The sequence below is a fragment of the Triticum aestivum genome, chromosome 2D, assembly GCF_018294505.1.
Source record: "Triticum aestivum cultivar Chinese Spring chromosome 2D, IWGSC CS RefSeq v2.1, whole genome shotgun sequence".
Classification (NCBI taxonomy): domain Eukaryota; kingdom Viridiplantae; phylum Streptophyta; class Magnoliopsida; order Poales; family Poaceae; genus Triticum; species Triticum aestivum.
This window is the reverse complement of record NC_057799.1, coordinates 459,465,016-459,483,127: the sequence shown is the minus strand read 5'-3', so window position 1 is coordinate 459,483,127 and position 18,112 is coordinate 459,465,016.

Below are 18,112 nucleotides of genomic sequence, written 5' to 3'. Positions count from 1 at the left end.
ATTCTCTTCGAGGACATCTTTCATGATGATGGACGCAATTTCCTACTGGATCCAGTAGAAATCATTTCGAAGTTGATTATCCGACACGGCTCCAAAGGCTTCGGCCCATGTCTAGATATGGGTATCAGATGAAGATTTCATGCAAGGTGATTGCACATCCCTTCTGTACTCCATCATTAGATGGATGACGTAGAATCCATCATTCTCACTTCTTGCCGGTTGCTGGATGCAACAGAAGTCACTTGTGGCCGAAACAGAGCCCAGCCTTATTTGTTTTTTTGCATTGGATGTAGCCATCCCGCATGCTGAAGCCCAGCATAGCTTTGTTCATAACATACTTTATGTGTGTGTAATCTTTCTTCTGTATGTTCTTCGACGGGTCCAAATATACAGCGCGGGAGTAACACGGGTAAAGAACGATGAGAACGGCTTGATACCCCCCGTTGCGCAAAATACATGATCAAGTTAGCCTCCATGCGTGCAAAGTAATTGTTGAAATGCACGAAAGGATGTATGTGTTATAGTGCTATCCGCGGATGACTTACCCGAGATGATAAGGTAGGAGAATCGTTTCTTTGTCCTTATTGCTGACCAAGAATCCTTCGATGTACTTACTCGCATATCGACGGTTGGCGTCGTTGATTGACAAGAAGCCCTCATACATGTAGTATGGGTCCACGACCGCAAGAACAGTGACTTGCTCTCTCCTGACGATGTAGTTCATGTGCAGCGCATACAGGCGGACGAACGTAAAATCGAGTGTCCTCATTTGAAACATCTGGAAGATGTAATCAAATCGCAGGAAGAAGAGGTCTGCGGGGCATGTGTGGACGTACATCTTGCAACTGCTCGGCACATGAACCGTATAAAGTGGGTATCCTGGATCATCCGAGGCGAGGAGGCTTCTCTCTATCGAAAGCACATGGTCATGGAGTCTCCTGAGATCCCCTGTTATGGAAGCTAGTGCATTCGCCGGTACCATTGGCTCACCCGCAACATGGATTAATGGCGCATGTTTCATCGGTAAACTGTCAACCTTGGTCGAAGGCAGCTGGCTGCTAGAACCAACATTGCCAGCTTTATTGGATTTTCTCGTCGTCAGTCTCTTCCTCTGCTTCTTCTTGGTGGGCTCAGGTGCTGGTGGGTCTGTTAGATCCCCCCTAAGCACCACGCCTAGTGTTGTCGGGCTCAGCATTGGATGACTCTGGCTAATTAGTTGAGCTTGGGTGGAACTGACATCTGGAGGCGTATCCCTCGAGGATTGCATGAACAAAGTCTTCTTGCACTCCCGAGGACGTTCTGGCTCTGGTAGATGCATCTCATATTCATATGGTTGACTCATTGTTACTTCATTGTCAAAGCTGGTATTGAGATACTGGAGAGGGTCATCGGCCTTGTCCATGTCATGATCCATATCCATGGGGCAGATGGCATCATCTGCCGGAACAGTTGGCCCTCCTTCCTTGTGTCTCTCGATCTCAGCAAGCAGCACAGACGATGGTTGTACTTGTGTAGGTGGGGTTGTGGTCATACCTTCCTGAGGTCCCGTTGGTGTGCTCCTGGCCACCTCGACACGAAGAAGATTTTTCGGCCACAGGATCAGCAAATTTTAGCATTGGCCAAGCTGCGTGGGGGTCTCGTCATCCTCTCCATCGGTTTGTATCAGACGAGGGAAACCCTTGTAGCTCGCTTTCACACTCGCCACGGAGACCCTTAAGGTGTTATCACTACAAAAAAAGACACATCCGTGACATTTTGGGCCGAACGAATTTTTTTCTGTCATACATATGACACTTCTATGACGATAATTGTGACAAAACCCGGTATCATCATAGTTGTGGTGGGCTCCTACTTCTATGACAAAAAATCATGACAGAAAATGGGCTTTTCGTCCTGGGCGGGCCGGAGACGCAGCTGCATGACATTCTTTGGGCCGTCCATGACGGAAAAAACCATGGTAGAAGCGAGGGGGAGGAAAATTTCGGGGAGTTCCCGGTTACGGTGGGAGGTCGGGGGCCGAGCGATGCACGTTTCTCTCGTACACGTACGCGCGTGTGTGCGAGGCGTTGGCTCTAACTAAACCCGAGCGAGCCGTTGGGCTCTAACTGAACCCGAGCGATTGCACTGCAGGCTACGCGTTACTGAACCCGAGTGATCGATCGATGGCTGTTAACTGAACCCGATCGAGCGATTCCTTCGCTACTGCTGCTAACTAAAGCCGATCGATGCTGCCTCTGGGATGAACAGTGAGTGTTGCCGGGGGGGGTTGCATGAATAGTGAGCGGTGGCGTTGCCTCTGGATGAATAGGACCCCATGGTGTGGAGGGCTGGATGAACAGTAGACAGTGGAGGGGTGCCCGTGGAGGGGTGGTTGAACAGTAGCCGGTGGAGTAGCGCGCGGTGGAGGCAGGATGAACAGGAGCCCGTGGAGGCTGGAGGAGGTCGACGGTGGAGATGAACAGTATCCCGTGGAGTCCCGTTTTGCGGTACGCCACACCCCTCCAGATGAACAGGACTTCCGTTTCGACCGTAGGAGGTCCGTTTCGTCCGTTTTGCGGTACGCCACACCCCTCCTGATCAACATGACCCCCGTTTCGACCGTAGGAGGTCCATTTCGTCCGTTTTGCGGTACGCCACACACCTCCCGATCAACAGGACCCCCGTTTCGACCGTAGGAGGTCCGTTTCGTCCGTTTTGCGGTACGCCAGACCCCTCCCGATGAACAGGATCCCGTTTCGAACGTGGCTGGTCGAACACAAGGCCGTTTCCTCCGTTCTGCGGTACGCCAGGCCTCGTTTCCATCGCCTGTTCCGTCCAAGCCCTCCCGATGAACACGACCACGCATTCCATTCCGACCCAGCCGGTTGGCTCCCACGCGTTTCGTTGCCTCCTGATGAACACGACGCATTTCGTTGCCTCCCCATGAACACGACGCATTCTGTTGCCTCCCCATGAACACGACGACGACGCTGTTTCTCCGTTCTGACCCAGCCATGTCAACGAGCCCTCGCCGTACATATGCGCGAGTAGGCATTGGAGACCCGGCCCGTATGTACACATACGTGGCCGTATTTTCTTTCTTGCACCCTGGCCGCTGTACGTACGTGTACATGCTACGTGCGCGCCTCTACTACGACACGTGCGCGCCTCTACATCCACCAGTATATATGTACGTACACGTTTGCGACCAGAATGACAACGCTACGTACGCTTTGACCAGGTGGGTCCCGACTGTCAGGCACTTCCTTGCGTGCGAAGATGTAGCTGGTGGATCCCAGCAGTCTGGGGGCGAATCATTTTGTTTTTTGCCCGGACGCACTTCCTTGCGTTCGAAGGTGTAGCTGGTGGGTCCCAGCAGTCAGGGGGGAAACATTTTTTTTCGTGAAATACGGTGGCCCATCCGGTGGGTCCCCGCTGTCAGGTGGAGGAATAATTATTTTGCGCATAATAAGGAGGCACTTCCTTGCTGTGGCCGTGGACCCAGCTGTCAGCGTCTCCACGCACAGTACTCTTCCGATGGAAGTCGGTCGCCGACCACATTGACCACGCCGCGCCGAGAGCACCACGGCGGTGGACGATGGCGAGGCCTAGGAAGGGGAGGACACGGAGGCAGGGAAGACTCGGCAGTTGTTTCCCACGCGGAGGGGAGTACGACTGTACGAGGGTTTACTGGTTCATCTGCTGTCGCCGGAGAATAACAGCAGGTGTGGGTGAGTAGAGGGATGGCTAGGCCAGTGATGGGAGTACGGTGGGGCGGTGAGGCCTGCGCGGCAGCACAGCCGGCCGCGGGAAGGAGGGAGCAGGCAGTCCCGCCGGCGCTTGTTTGAGCGGCTGGAGGAGGAAGAGCAGAGATTGAAGAAGCACGACGGCCGTTGGATGGACATCCAACAGTCAGTGCTTGTGCGTCAATCTTTTTTTTAGGAAAGCCTCAAATCTGTGGAAAATAGCATAAAGCCCATCTGCCATTATTTCTAATAATTTATAGCCCATTTGCTAATTCTTAAGGTTTTTTTGGAGCCCATATTCTTTTTGTTAGCATTACAGCCCATATTGTGGCCACGGTTAAAAAATTATACGAAATTTTGCATATTTCGGTGCGGTCCGAACTGTTTTTAATCCCAAAATTTCGACTCACATTCAAACTGATTTTAAAAATAAATGTATATCAATATAAAATCCAACAAATTCTCCACGCATAAAAATTAATGTAATTTAAAATCTTGAAAAAAAATTTGAAACTAATTGCCGGTTTGATGTGTTTTAAAAATGTACAGCCCAGTTCTCAGTACTGATGGGCCATTTTCTCGGCCAGCCGAATGAAAGCTCTCCTCGTCTTGAAAGATTTGCAGCCCAACAGGCCTGACAAAGCGACTTACTTGGCAAATCACAAAAAAACTGGGCTGTGGCCATGGACCCAGCTGTCAGCCTCTCCACGTACAGTACTCTTCCGATTGAAGTCGTTCCTTGACCACGTTGACCACGCCGCGCGCAGAGCACCACGGCGGTGGACGACGGCGAGGCCTAGGAAGGGGACTACGCGGAGCCGGGGAAGACGCGGCAGTGGAAGCCCGCGCGGAGAGGAGTACGAGGGTTCACTGGTTCGGCTGCGGTGTGAGGCTGCCGTCGCCGCAGGGCCTGGCAAGTGGTGGGAATAGTAGGGGGCGGTGAGGCCTTTGCGGCAGCACAGCCGGCCACGGGAGGCAGGAGCATGCGGCACGACCGGCGCTGCTTTGGGCGGCTGGAGCAAGAAGACCAGAGGTTGAAGAAGCACTACGGCCGTTGGATGGACATCGTACGGTCACTGGAGCTAGAATCGTTCATATTGACTAAGTTGACAAAGCCCTTCATCCCCGTCAACTTAGTAGGCCCACAAGCCAGCCTCCCACCAAGGTGGGTCCCAGCTAGCCGGGGGAGTATTCATTTTTTTGTGCGTAATAAGGAGGCACTTCCGGTGGGTCCGACCTGACAGCGGGGGGAACACTTTTTTCGCGAAATACGGTGGCCCGTCCGGTGGGTCCCAGCAGTCAGGGGGAAACGATTCTTTTCGCAAAATACTGGTGGCCCGTCCGGTGGGTCCCCGCTGTCAGGTGGAGGAATAATTATTTTTCGCGTAATAAGGAGGCACTTCCTTGCGGCTGCCGTGGACCTAGCTGTCAGCCTCTCCACGTACAGTACTCTTCCGATGGAAGTCGGTCGTTGACCACATTGACCACGCCGTGCCGAGAGCACCATGGCGGTGGACGACGGCGAGGCCTAGGAAGGGGACGACGCGGAGCCGGGCAAGACGCGGCAGTGGATGCCCACGCGGAGAGGAGTACGAGCGTTCACTGGTTCGGCTGCGGTGTGAGGCTGCCGTCGCCGCAGAATAACAGTGGGTGTGGGTGAGTGGAGGGATGGCCAGACCAGTGGTGGGAGTAGTATGGGGGCGGTGAGGCCTCCGCGGTAGCACAGCCGGCCACGGGAGGCAGGAGCAGGCGATACGACCGGCGCTGCTTTGGGCGGCTGGAGCAAGAAGACCAGAGGTTGAAAAAGCACGATGGCCGTTGGATGGACATCATACGGTCACTGGAGTATTGACTAAGTTGACAAAGACCTCCGTCCCCGTCAACTTACTAGGCCCACAAGTCAGCCCAACAATATGGTGGGTCCCAGCTAGCAGGGGGTATTCATTTTTTTGGGCGTAATAAGGAGGCACTTCCTTGCGTGCGAAGATATAGCTAGTGGGTCCGACCTATCAGCGGGGGAACATTTTTTTCGCGAAATACAGAGGCCCTTCCTGTGGGTCCTAGCTGTCAGGTGGAGGAATCATTATTTTGGGCGTAATAAGGAGGCATTTCCTTGCGTGCAGCCGTGGACCCAGCTGTCAGCCTCTCCACGTACAGTCCACTTCCGATGGATGTCGTTCATTGACCATGTTGACCAGGCCGCGCCGAGAGCACCAGGGCGGTGGACGACGGCGAGGCCTAGGAAGGGAACGACACGGAGCCAGGGAATACTCGGCGGTTGTTTCCCACGCGGAGGACTACGAGGGTTTACTGGCTCGTTTGCCGTCGTCGGAGAATAACAACATGTGTGGGTTTGTAGAGGAATGGCTAGGCCAGTGATGGGAGTACGGTGGGGCCGTGAGGCCTGCACGGTAGCATAGCTGGCCGAGGGAGGAGGGAGCAGGCAGTCCCACCGGCGCTTGTTTGAGCGGCTGGAGCATGAAGAGCAGAGATTGAAGAAGCACGACAGCCGTTGGATGGACATCCAACAGTCACTGCTCTCGTGTGTTGACTAAGTTGACAGGGCGTTGCGTGTGCGTCAACCTTTTTTTTATGAAAGCATACGCGTCAACCTGTAGTAGGTGCACAAGTCAGCCTCAAATATGTGGAAAACAACATACAACCCATCTACCATTATTTCTAATAATGTACAGCCCATTTGCTAATTCTTAAGAATTTTTTTGGAGTCCATCTTCTTTTTGTTAGCATTACACCCCATATTGTGGCCACGGTTAAAAAGTATACGAAATTTTGCATATTTCGGTGCGGTCAACTGTTTTTAATCCAGAAATATCGATTCACATTCAAACTATTTTGAAAAATAATTTATATAAATATAAAATCCAAATAATTGTCCACGCATAAAAATCAATGGAATTTAAGATCTTGTAATGAATAAAAATTGAAACTAATTGCCGGTTTGATGTGTTTAAAAAATGTACAGACCATTTCTGGGCAAACCGAATGAAACTTTCCTTGTCTTGAAAGATTTGCAGCCCAGCAGGGCCGATAAAGCAAGTAGGCCTTGTTTAGGTATTTCTTAAAAAAAATAGAACTGGGCTAGCCATTTTCAGCAAGAAAAAAAGCACAACTGGGCTCATGATGTGGTAAACATAAATAAAACCCTGGCTAGACGGGCCACAGCCCCCGCACAGCCCCGTTGTTACCCTGATCCATCGCTAAAACTAGTATAAATAACAACTGCTTGTTCCTCAAAAAAAACTGCGCGACTTGCTGGGTCCCTGGTGTCAGCCGCTCGTAGTGTAATTCTCTCGTTTATTGACTACGTTGACAATGGCGTGAGCCCCAGATGTCCAACCATTAGGAGGAACCATATTTTTGGGCTTGTACTATAGAGGCACTTGCTTGCGTACTGCCATGACGCTGGTGGGTCCCTACTGTCATCCTCTCCATGTACAGTCATCTCCTTGTTCCTCTCAGTTGTTGACGACGTTGACAACGCAAGAGAGCGGCGCACCGCGCACGGCGAGCGAACCAAGGCCGCAAGGCGGAGGACGACGGCGAGGCATCGGACGGAACGAACAGGAGCCGTTGAAGATGCGCCGGTCCAGTTGCAGGCGGAGGGGAGTATGAGGGTTGACTGGTTCGGGCGCGGGTGCGTGTTGGGGCTGACGTCGCCGGAGAATAACAGGACGTGTGGGGGAATAGAGGGAGGGACTGGCCAACGTTGGAGGGTACGTACGGTAGGGCGGCGGAGGCGCAGCCAGCCATGGGAGGCGAGAGCAGGCGGAGCCGACGGGGTGGTTTGGTTTGGGCGGCTGGAGGAAGAAGAAGACAAGAGATAGAAGATACACGACAGATGTTGGATGTCAATCCAACGGCTGGTAGGCAGAATCGTTTGTTGACTGGCTAGTAAGTCGACACCACCTTGGATAGGCTATTTCCTCGTGGGTCCCAAATGTCAGAATCCAAATCTGTCACGGTCATGCAGCCTTTCCTATGAAAATTTACAGCCCATTTGATGTGCTAGTTTGAAATAAGTTTGTGGGTGCTGGTGGGGGCTAATCACTTGGCTTCTGTAATGCACAGTGAGCTCAAGCAGCCGGCGAGAGTGATGTTATTTCCCTTGGTTGGGATTTGTTACAATATTTCACTCTAAATTAAACGAATGGCAAGCCATTTGCCTTGTTTCAAAGAAAATATGACAGTCACAGCCGAGTTGAAAAGGGCAGGAACATCTAACTCCAACTTACAAACTGTACAAAAGCACGAGGGTTAATTGTTCATCAGGTTTACAAAAAAAACCAGATTGAAAAGGGCAACAACATCTAACTCCAGCACTGTTTTCGGCAGTCACAGTCAAATGGATCGGTCAGGTCCATAGAATGAACATCCTGGGTCGTAAAATTTACTGGATTATGACCACAATATGTTGTAAATAGAAGCCCGACACGTTCAGAAGCTCTTTTGCCCACCTGAAACTCCTTTTTTTGCTCTTCGACATACCCATCCATCAAAACCATGCTGCTGATAAACTTAAGCCTGATGGACAATAGTAACCTCGCATTCAACAGGAAGAATGTGACAAATCTTGTGTTTGCACGGTTGGCCACATATCGTTCTAGCGTTATTGTCTTCAATCGAATCTCATGAGAAGTGAGAAAATCCCGATGCTTACGAATCCACCGATTGGTTATAACTTTCTTACCCTGTCCTGTTGCCTAAATAGACATGAAGATTGAAAACCGTTAAGGTCTAAAAGAAGAGTGTCGAAAGAGCAACAGCTGAACGGTTAATTCTAGTACACTATATGCGGGCTTCCAATGTGCGTGAAATTATCACCTTTATATACAACTTCTCCAGACATGGAAAGCATTGCAGCAAGCAATAATCTTGTTCAGATCAAAACTATTCATTTGGATATATAAGATCTTAACAGAATCCAGCACCATTGATAGGCCATCCATGGAGAAACTCTTCATTGAGCATAGAACATAATATTAGTACAAAATGTGTACTCCAAGATGATATATAAATTATGCGCAGAAACTTAAAATGCAGCTTATGGTTACAAGTGTAGATGATAATATAAAGTACCTGAAGAACTGTGGAGCCAAACACCATATTGAAATGAGCACAGAGATCATGTATTACACCCAAGGTCTCCAGTTTAGGCGCAGAGAGGACGGTTATTTGCAACGGTGAATAACTAGAATCAAGGATCGACCTTTGAAGTGAAGGGGCATCTTGGATGATGAGCTGCCTTCCGTCAAAAGAAATTCCAATTCTTACAAGGTTAGGCGATTTATTTGGAGACAACCGATTCTAACTGTGAAAACAAGCACCAAGCACTCCAGCGCAGGGCAACTGGAGTGGATGATGCTGTGCAATGAGGCCTCCGATATACGAACCCGCACAAGTGGAAGTTTCTTGAGAAATGGGAGTTGAAGATTTAGTACCAGATTGTCTGGTAGGTAGCACAGCGCAAAGGTGGTGGTGTGGAGAGAGGACGAAAACCGCGAGATGGACATCGGTGTTGAGGGCACAAGTTCATGGCGTTCGGTATGTGGTATGTGATTTCCAGGGGAATAGTAGAACTCAAGAAGCTGTAGTCCTGTGCTGAGGGCACAAGTTCATGCCTCTCCCAATGCTCCACCATGTAGTAGAGGCTGCCTCTTGCATGAGAGCCCACTTCTCCACTTTTTCCTTGCCTCTCTTTCCTCCACATATGCAAAAATGCCATGTAAAGCGCACTATTGTACTTACATTTACTTGCTCCTACAGGTGCTTAAGCTTGCCACATAGGCATAAAGTCTGATGTGGCAAGTTAATCAAGAAGAGAGAGACTAGTTTGGTGACCCAAGGAAGGTGCTAAGCACGTGTACCTAGGTGAAAAGACAATTTTGAGTCTATAGCTAATTAAATGAAGCAAACTTAGCAACACCATTTCATTGGAAGAGGTCACTCCTTGGCAAATGCAATAAATACTAGTACTCCCTGTGTCCCATAATATAAGAACGTTTTTGGCACTACACTAGTGTCAAAAACGTTCTTATATTATGGGACGGAGGGAGTACGAAGAAAGAGATAGAGAGGAGTAAAAAAAATTACACTTATAGCCAACCTTATAGACAACCTTGTTGTAGTATGAGTGACTAAGTGATGACTATGTATGACATGCCAACATCAGATAGCCTAACGCGCCATGTTAAATCTCCAAGGGCGTGACCGCGCGAGCGACGCGACGGTCGTGGTAGGCGCGACCATGATACGGGCTGCTGGCAGCCCTTGGATCTGAGATCAAACGGTCGCATGCTAAGTTGCTGAAAATTTGCAGAATAACCCTCCAGGATAGGATATTCACCCATAGGTCTAGAATCATGCCAGGCAACCGTTCGATCTCAGATCCAAGGGCTCTCGGAAGCCCGTATCATGGGAGAATGGAAAGCCACTACCCTGTCGTTCGCACGCTGGCAGTTCGCTCCTATTCGTCCCCGCACGTCCTTCAATACTACGGCGGTTCGCTCCTAGTCATCCCGTCCATTCACATTACGGCAGTTCCACTAATCCTAAACCTCCTCCCAAATCCATGGCGTCCCAAATCTCCACGATCGGCGGTGAGTACAAGGTTAGAACCATCACCGGCGATGAGTTCGACGTCATCTACACCCGTTCTTCCGCGACGGTGAAAGGATGCCTTTCTCTTTTAAGACGCATGTTCGAAAACTCAAATGATGAGTGGGTCGCTGGGCTAGATGTTGAGTACACCACAGTCCTGGGAGGAGAGAAGGATCTAAAGGACGAAGAGAGGAAGAAGCCCGCCGTGATCTAGGTTTGCGTACATAACGTTTGCTTGGTCTACCACATATGCCATGCCGACGTTGAGTGCCAGGATTTTAAGAACTTCCTCAAGGACAAAATAGTGAAATTCATTACTGTAGACTTTGAGAACGACAAAGAAGTCCTGGGTCGGATAGGCCTCGTTGTAGGCAACCCCTTCGACCTCCAGAAGAATCGGCTGGTGCCCTCTCGTCAGCCTTCAATGCTGACCCTGGCAGGAGCCATGGTTCATCCTTCGTACCGTAAACTGGAGAAACCTCATTACACGTTTCATCGTCATGCATGGTAGCGGAATGTACTAGATATAGACCACATCCACTACGCTGCAATGGATGGCTACCTTTGTTTCAATATCTACAAGGGTTGGATGAAGAGCAACAGCCAAGTGTGCAGTTCAAGCAAAGAAGTATCGGCCAAGAGGAAGAGGGACAAGGACGAAGTCGAGGACGTGGACGAGGACTCCGAGTAAGGTGGCAGTGTCGTTGCTCATGGTGGTTCTAAACTTCTAATGCAGTGTCTACCGGATTAGTTGCATAGTTTAATTTCAGGTGTGCTTAGTTTAATTTGAGGGGTGTGTTGTGCTGAGCCCCCAGCAGAACTATGTTATTTCTTCTCGGTACTTTAACTCTTCAGTATGTACATACTACTAGTATTTCTTTAATATAATTTAGCACCCCAATTAAGCACGTACTAGCTTTTTTAATAGTACTATATGCATAATTTGGCGACGAGCGCTCTCTATATGTACCACCTTTTTTTTAATTTCAATTTTTGCTCCATGGCGCAATCCATCGATAGTACTACTGTACAAAAGTATACATTTTTTAAAAGGCTAGAGTACTGTTCATCACATATATAGCCAGTTAAATTCTCAACATAGAATGACGTGCATGCCATGTAGTAAACCGATACGGAGGAAGTATAGTAAAAATGAGGTGATTTTACCGAGCGATCGGCGGGGGTGCATGGCCTGTCATGCGGTCCCACGTGTCATGATGTACCAAGGCGATGCGCGTGTCCCTCTTGAGGCAGAAGCAATACTACGTGGTTTGAGATGATGGCGAACCGAAGTGTGAAATAATGGTTGCTTCGTCCGTCTGGGAAGGTGCGGCATTGTGATTTGACGTCTCATTGCTCATTACTACTACTGGGCCGGTACGAGTGGGGTGCGTCCCCCCTGCTATTCTGCACTGTTATTTGGTGCTTGACACGTCGACCCGGTTGCTATATGTCCCACATGTCGGCGACAGGAAGTACAGAATTCATGAAAGGGAGCGTCGACGGAGGAGTATACTACAGAATTCATGAAAGGGAGCGACTTAGTTTTGGAAAAATCTATTTTTACGGAGTACGTACCCACTAGGGTTTATAGGGCTCATCTAAAAAACATTCGTTTTTCCGTTTGATAAGTCTCAATTCTACTATACTAGTAGTAGTACCATTACATGTTGGATTTCGAGGTGCGTTAGATCACCCGACGCTAGCAGTGTCAAGAGGAAACTAACCAATGCATGTACAAGTTCATGGAAATGTAGTGGTCATTCATGCATTCGTTCTAATTAATGCCTCGGTAAACATAACTTCTTGAGAAAAACGAGCGTACTAATTACTTGTGCAAACTACGAAATTAATTCGACCACTCATCGTCTACCTTGGTTGGAGAGATTTTGAAATTGAGCCATAAACTGGAAAGGAGGGAGTAGTAACTTTTGTCTCGATTACTATTTGTGGCCTTGTATAGATGAAAAATGTATTTTTTTATAGTGGCCTTGTATAAGTAAATGGAGGGACTACTAACCAAAGTACGTAGTAGGGACGACGAGTAAACGGACGGAGTAGTAAAATTTTCTCCTCGTGCTGTGAGCCACCGCGCGCGTGGGCGGGGGAGCGGGCGTAAAGGCGTACAGTAGTAGTAGTAGTAGTAGTACTACTACTACTACTACTACTACTACTACTACTCGTAAGCAAGCTTCACCTCATCCCGCGAGCCACCGTGCCCGTGGGCGGGGGAGACGGCGTACTAAGCAAGCTTCTCCTCGTTCTGCGAGTTGACGGGACACATCAAAAATACTCCAGTGTATAGAGCCTTGCCTCTAAGGTAGGCCCCACATGGTTTGCCTCTTTTTATTTATTTAACATAACGCATAAAGTCGCAATTTGTTTGTTCACCCATGGTAGACGATCCTCCCTCCACCAAGTGGAAAACCAGTACACGTGCCAAATTACCACGTGGGCTGCCTTTTTTGTACAGAAATGAGCTCCACCGTGTACCCGCGCGGGTGTGGTTGGGAAAGAGACGGGAGTACGTGCGCCATGCGTGCACCTCTTCTCTTCGTGCACGTCCCCCACCTACGTGGGTGTGTGTGAGAGAGATACAAACCTAGACATAATGCGCGGTCCATCCCCATGCCTCTGCCCAGTCCGACCACCAGTCACCACCACGCCCCACTCCTCCTCACCTTATCTCTCATCTTTCTCCCTCCATTTTTATATACAAGGGGCCACTATCAAAGTTACAATTTGCAGATATACAAGGCCACTAACACTAAACGATGCAATATTAATGGTGTTTGCCTCGTGGTACTAGCAAAGGAGGACATTAATTATCCCTTGCATGCATGCGGGAGTTTGTAAAAAAATGCATCTTGATGTTCCGTGCAATGCACGGGCATCTTGCTAGTCCATGAAAACAACACATGGCAAAATTCCACGGCGAACGAGGGATTTGAATCTGTTGGGAGGGGCTGTTTGGATCTTGCCCGGGGTAGCCAAAATATTGGCGACCCTTTTGTCCATCGGTGCCTTTGCCACCGATGAACGAGGAATGGCTCGGGTGCTCATGCTGTCATGCATCCTCCAGCGCGCACGTTAGAGACGAGCTCGCACGAGCTGTGTTTTTTGTCCCACAACGTCGCCCGAGCCGCCCGCAGACCGACCGGCGACCCGCAAATTACGCCATCCAACCGTAGCCGCACACATTATGACAGCAACTCAACCAACGGGACGAAATTCACGCAAACACGTAGACAAACTGATATTTCATATAAACAACGACGGAAATCATATAAAATACCAGATTTTCATACAAACATGACGGATTTCATTACATTCAAATGAACTACGCGGTGCTAGTTCTGGACAGCACAGGTATATAATACCTGGCATAAATGGTCGCCCGCCGATCGATTTGTTGTCCTCATGTCCAGCAGCACGATCACCGGACTGCCGGGAGCCCCGGAGGTATATGCTTCAGCGCAAAGGACGGCTCGCTTCCCCACTGCCCAACTGATATCATTGGCTGGTGGCGAAGATGATGGTGGTCGGCACCGGTTCGAGTTCATCACCGGCCACTACTTCGTCATGGCCGACACCGGCACGAGTTCATCCTAACATTCCCCTCTTCCGTGGAGCCCATGCGGGGTCGACGAAGGTCCTCGCAATAAAAAGATCCGGCAAGACACCTGCTGTGTACGCCGGCGTCGTCTCCGCGGTGGCCTTCATGGGACCCAAGCGGCGGCGGCCTCCCGTGTTCTACTTCTCCTCGATGATGGCGGCGAACGCGGAGGCGCTGGCCACCGACTCGTCGCTCTCCGCGCACCCGGCTTCTGTCGCTGCTTGCATGGCGCGGCCGCCGGCATGGGAGTCTCGGCCACAGAAATGGGAGACGCGGTACGAGGCGGCGGCATGGACGACAGCAATGACGCCCGTGCGCCGCTCCTCGTCGAGCTGGCCTGGAGCGGCGAGTTGCTGAACCGCGCGCTGGCTTGGGGCGGCAACTGGCTCCGTCGGGCGAGGGGAGGGAGGTGGATCAGCGAGCTACATAGCTCGTATCCGGCGGGCTACCCAGCCGGCTTGGATGCGGAATAACTACTCTTCGTAAGACATTGTAAGAGTGGGCAAAATGGTGGAGGAGATAGGGGAGCGGCAGAGGTGTGCGATTCTTGGCCGGCGTTTGGCCTCGTTTAAATAGGAGATTAAATAGACGGCGGACGGGAGGAGCTCGGCCGGTGTTGCGTTTAATGCCGGCCCGGTCATGAACGGACATGTGTCCAGAGTGGGTTTCTCGGCTTCCACACGGGCGGGTTTCATGGAGGCGCTTGAATGCGGCACGGAGGCGTGTTCAGCCGGGCGTGCCGCGAGTGGCGCCCTCGACTCTGACCTAGGACACTGCGCCGTTCTTCCACTGACGTGTGGGCTCTTTGGGTGCATGGCCTGCATGTCAGTGACCCAACGCAGGCAGCGCACAGCAGAGGAACCTTTGGTGGGCCAGGGCGGTCAGAAGCGGGCATTTCATAAACCGATGATTGTTCATTGAGTGTGACATCATCTTTTTCATGTAGATAAGCCTACTATGTTGATCGCCCGTTCGATACGTTGTGATTCATAAAGACCGCTGCAAACATCAATGTTCTGCTTATCACAGATAAGATTGATTAATACCCGTAACAATCCATGTCCTTAACAAAGGGTGCATGCACGTATAGGTTGAGCGTGTGTCTTGCGTCGTGTGCTGTGTGCATGCAGGCGTGCGAGTGTTGCGTGCGTGCAAGGGTACGTTTCAGTGTTGCATGCATGGGTGCGTACGTGCGTGTGTTCGTGAGTGCATGTGTACGTGTCAGTGTTGCACGCCAGCATGCGTGCGTGTCTACGTGTCAGTGTTGCACGCCTACATGCGTGCGTGTCTTGCGTGCGTGCATGTGTACGTGCGGGGTGAGGCTACACGTTAGTCGACTGACTTTTTCATCTCTGGTCATTAGATTTTCCAGCCGTTGGATACTAAATCAAGGGCCTCCAGTCTATCATCAAACTCCACCCCCCTGAGCCGCCAGCCACCACCGGCCGAACCGCCAGCCCCCGCCGCCCGCGGCCGGCCCGCCCTCCCCGAAACCACTCCCCACCGCCAGTCCGCTGCCGCATCGGCCATCCCTCTAGCCCCCCCGCCCCCACCGAGCTTTTTCTCCGGGGATCCCCACCCCACCGCCCAACGAACGCCCCCCAACCGCCGGTGACTGCTAACCAGAGGTCTCATGACTTCGAATACCCACCGACCACTAATTTATTACCATTTCTGTCCTTCATATACGCGCTGACAGGTGGGCCCTATGGTAATGTGCGCTGCTGAATGTGGATCGTTTGACTGGTCAATTGATCGTGTTATCAACAAATTACGGAGCTGTATGGTGAGCCAGTGACCGTATGATCACCCTAAAATGTACTCCTATTTTATTAACACAGTGCAGACTCAAACTACCATTTCTTTCTTTCATATACGGGCTGACAGGTGGGCCCCACGGTTACGCGCCCCGATGGTGCAACACTAGTTGCGCCGCGTGGAACGTTTGACTGGTCAATTGATTGTGTCATCAACAAAATACGGAGTTGTACGGGTGAGCCAGTGACCGTATAATCATGATATGTATTTGTTTAACATGGTACAGCCGCAAGGGCTCATATATACGCGCAAGCACTCACCGCTATAAGCGCACACACGCGAACCCTACCCCTATGAGCACCTTCGAGAGAGTGGGCCAGCATATATGATCTTGAGATTTTACGAAGTCACCATAGGTGCCTCATAGTCGAGTGGAACGTCTCCTCCCACTGAACGTACATCGCCGGAAAATACTGAAATTAACACAAGATAAATGCGAGCACCGGGACTTTAGCCTTGGTGGGCTAGAGAAACCACTGTCCTCTAACCATCCAACCACATGTTGGTTAGCACGACAAAATGTATGTGGTGACCGTGATGAGCTTATTCTGAAGTCCAGTGACCATATCGTGCTTTCGCTTCAAATACAATGACCGTAAGTGTCGTCAACAAAATACGGAGCACGCATCAAATGCAAAGTCCGTCAGTGTCATCAACAAAATATGGAGACGTATCGTGAGCTAGATACCGTTGTACTATTGTATATGCTTATTTTCTTAGTTGCCGATTGCGTGTGTGGTGTGGTGGGCACATCATTTCTAGTTGTGGTGGGTCAATATGAAGACTCATGGGTCGGTTCCATCCTGCGCCACATATAGGTTGGACCGAGACGTGTTATACGAAGACCCATGTGGAGGACTCGGCGTACAACATGAAGCTACCAGAGTCGTGGAGGACTCTATCCCCACTGTTGATAAGCCGACTATATATGATTTGTAACCCTAGGCCTTAGTATGTTATACAAGCTTGGGGGCTAGTTCGTCGATAGTATACACACACGCACAATGCCTGGTATTCATGTGTACTTTGTACACACCCCTATCACTAATATACAGTACCAGGAGTAGGCTCTTTCTTCAACTGCAAGGGTCCGATCCGAACTAGGGTAAAACTTTGCCTCGAATTACCATCCAACCTAACAGCCAGGGGTATCCTACCGAATGATATGATGAAATCATATCTGCCAACTACTAAGAGAGAGGTGTGTCGGGGGGGGGGGCAATGTGTGCGAGAGAGGCCTAAAGATAATGTGCGTGCGGGAGACACGTAGGCACATATATGTGCGTATAGAGGGCTAGTAGAGACCGTGGATGTGTATATATGCATGTGAGAGAAATAGTGGTTTCCAACTGAGATTAGTGAAGAGAGTGGTACATAGTAGTCAGAAAGAGAGAGAGAGAGAAAGAGAGAGAGCATGTGCATGAGACACCCCGACACCCTGGGTGAGATTGTGAGCATGTGTGAAAGAGAAATGCCGATGCATATAAAGTGTGTGCACTTATGCGTTAGATAGAGAGATATATAACGTGTTTGTGTGACACCCAAATTTTTTTTGGCTTTTTCAAACTTTTATTTGATTTAAGGGATGTTATTTAAATTTTTCTGAAGAACTCTCCCTCTCAAAATATTTTCTTTTATGACAAGTGTTTTGTTTTGGATTCACCCAAGACTTGATTTTGGTCTTGGAGGTTTTTCCTTCTTATGTGGACTCAAAACCAAATGCTTTTCACTTGGGAGATTTCTTTTGAAAAATCTTTTAAATAGCCCTATGGCATTTGGAGTGATCTTCTCCCCTTTTCAAAATCTCCTCTTGCCATGACCTAAGTGGAAATCCCCTCGCATAAGCCTTTCCCCATCTTTGTGTCAAGTTATACTTCAAATCCAGCAAGTTGAACCTCTCCATGTATTTGTTTCCATTTAATTCTTATCAAAAATAATTTCTGCCTTCTATTTTAATCCTTGGAGCTTTTCAAAGGAACTACCATTTCTACTTTGAGTTTTGCCTCCAAACCTTTTTCCCTAGCTAGTCCTTAGAGCCCTCAACCAAGATCCATGAAGATCCATTGGTCTCCAGTTCAAATATTTCAAATTGTGCTTGCTGCAAGTTTGGACCATATTTGCCAAATTTGATGAAATTCATTTGAATTCTCCTCCTAAAAATCTGAGAAAATTCAGGCAGCCTCTGGATGCATTGAGAGGTCACCTGACCAAGTCCCAGGTCCAGAATTTTTTTCTTCATGCCAAATCATTTCGTCGAACACCTGATGGACACTGTTGCTGTCATGTTCAAAATTCAGAGAAACAGTTTCAGTAAACTGCTGTCGTTTTCTTCAGA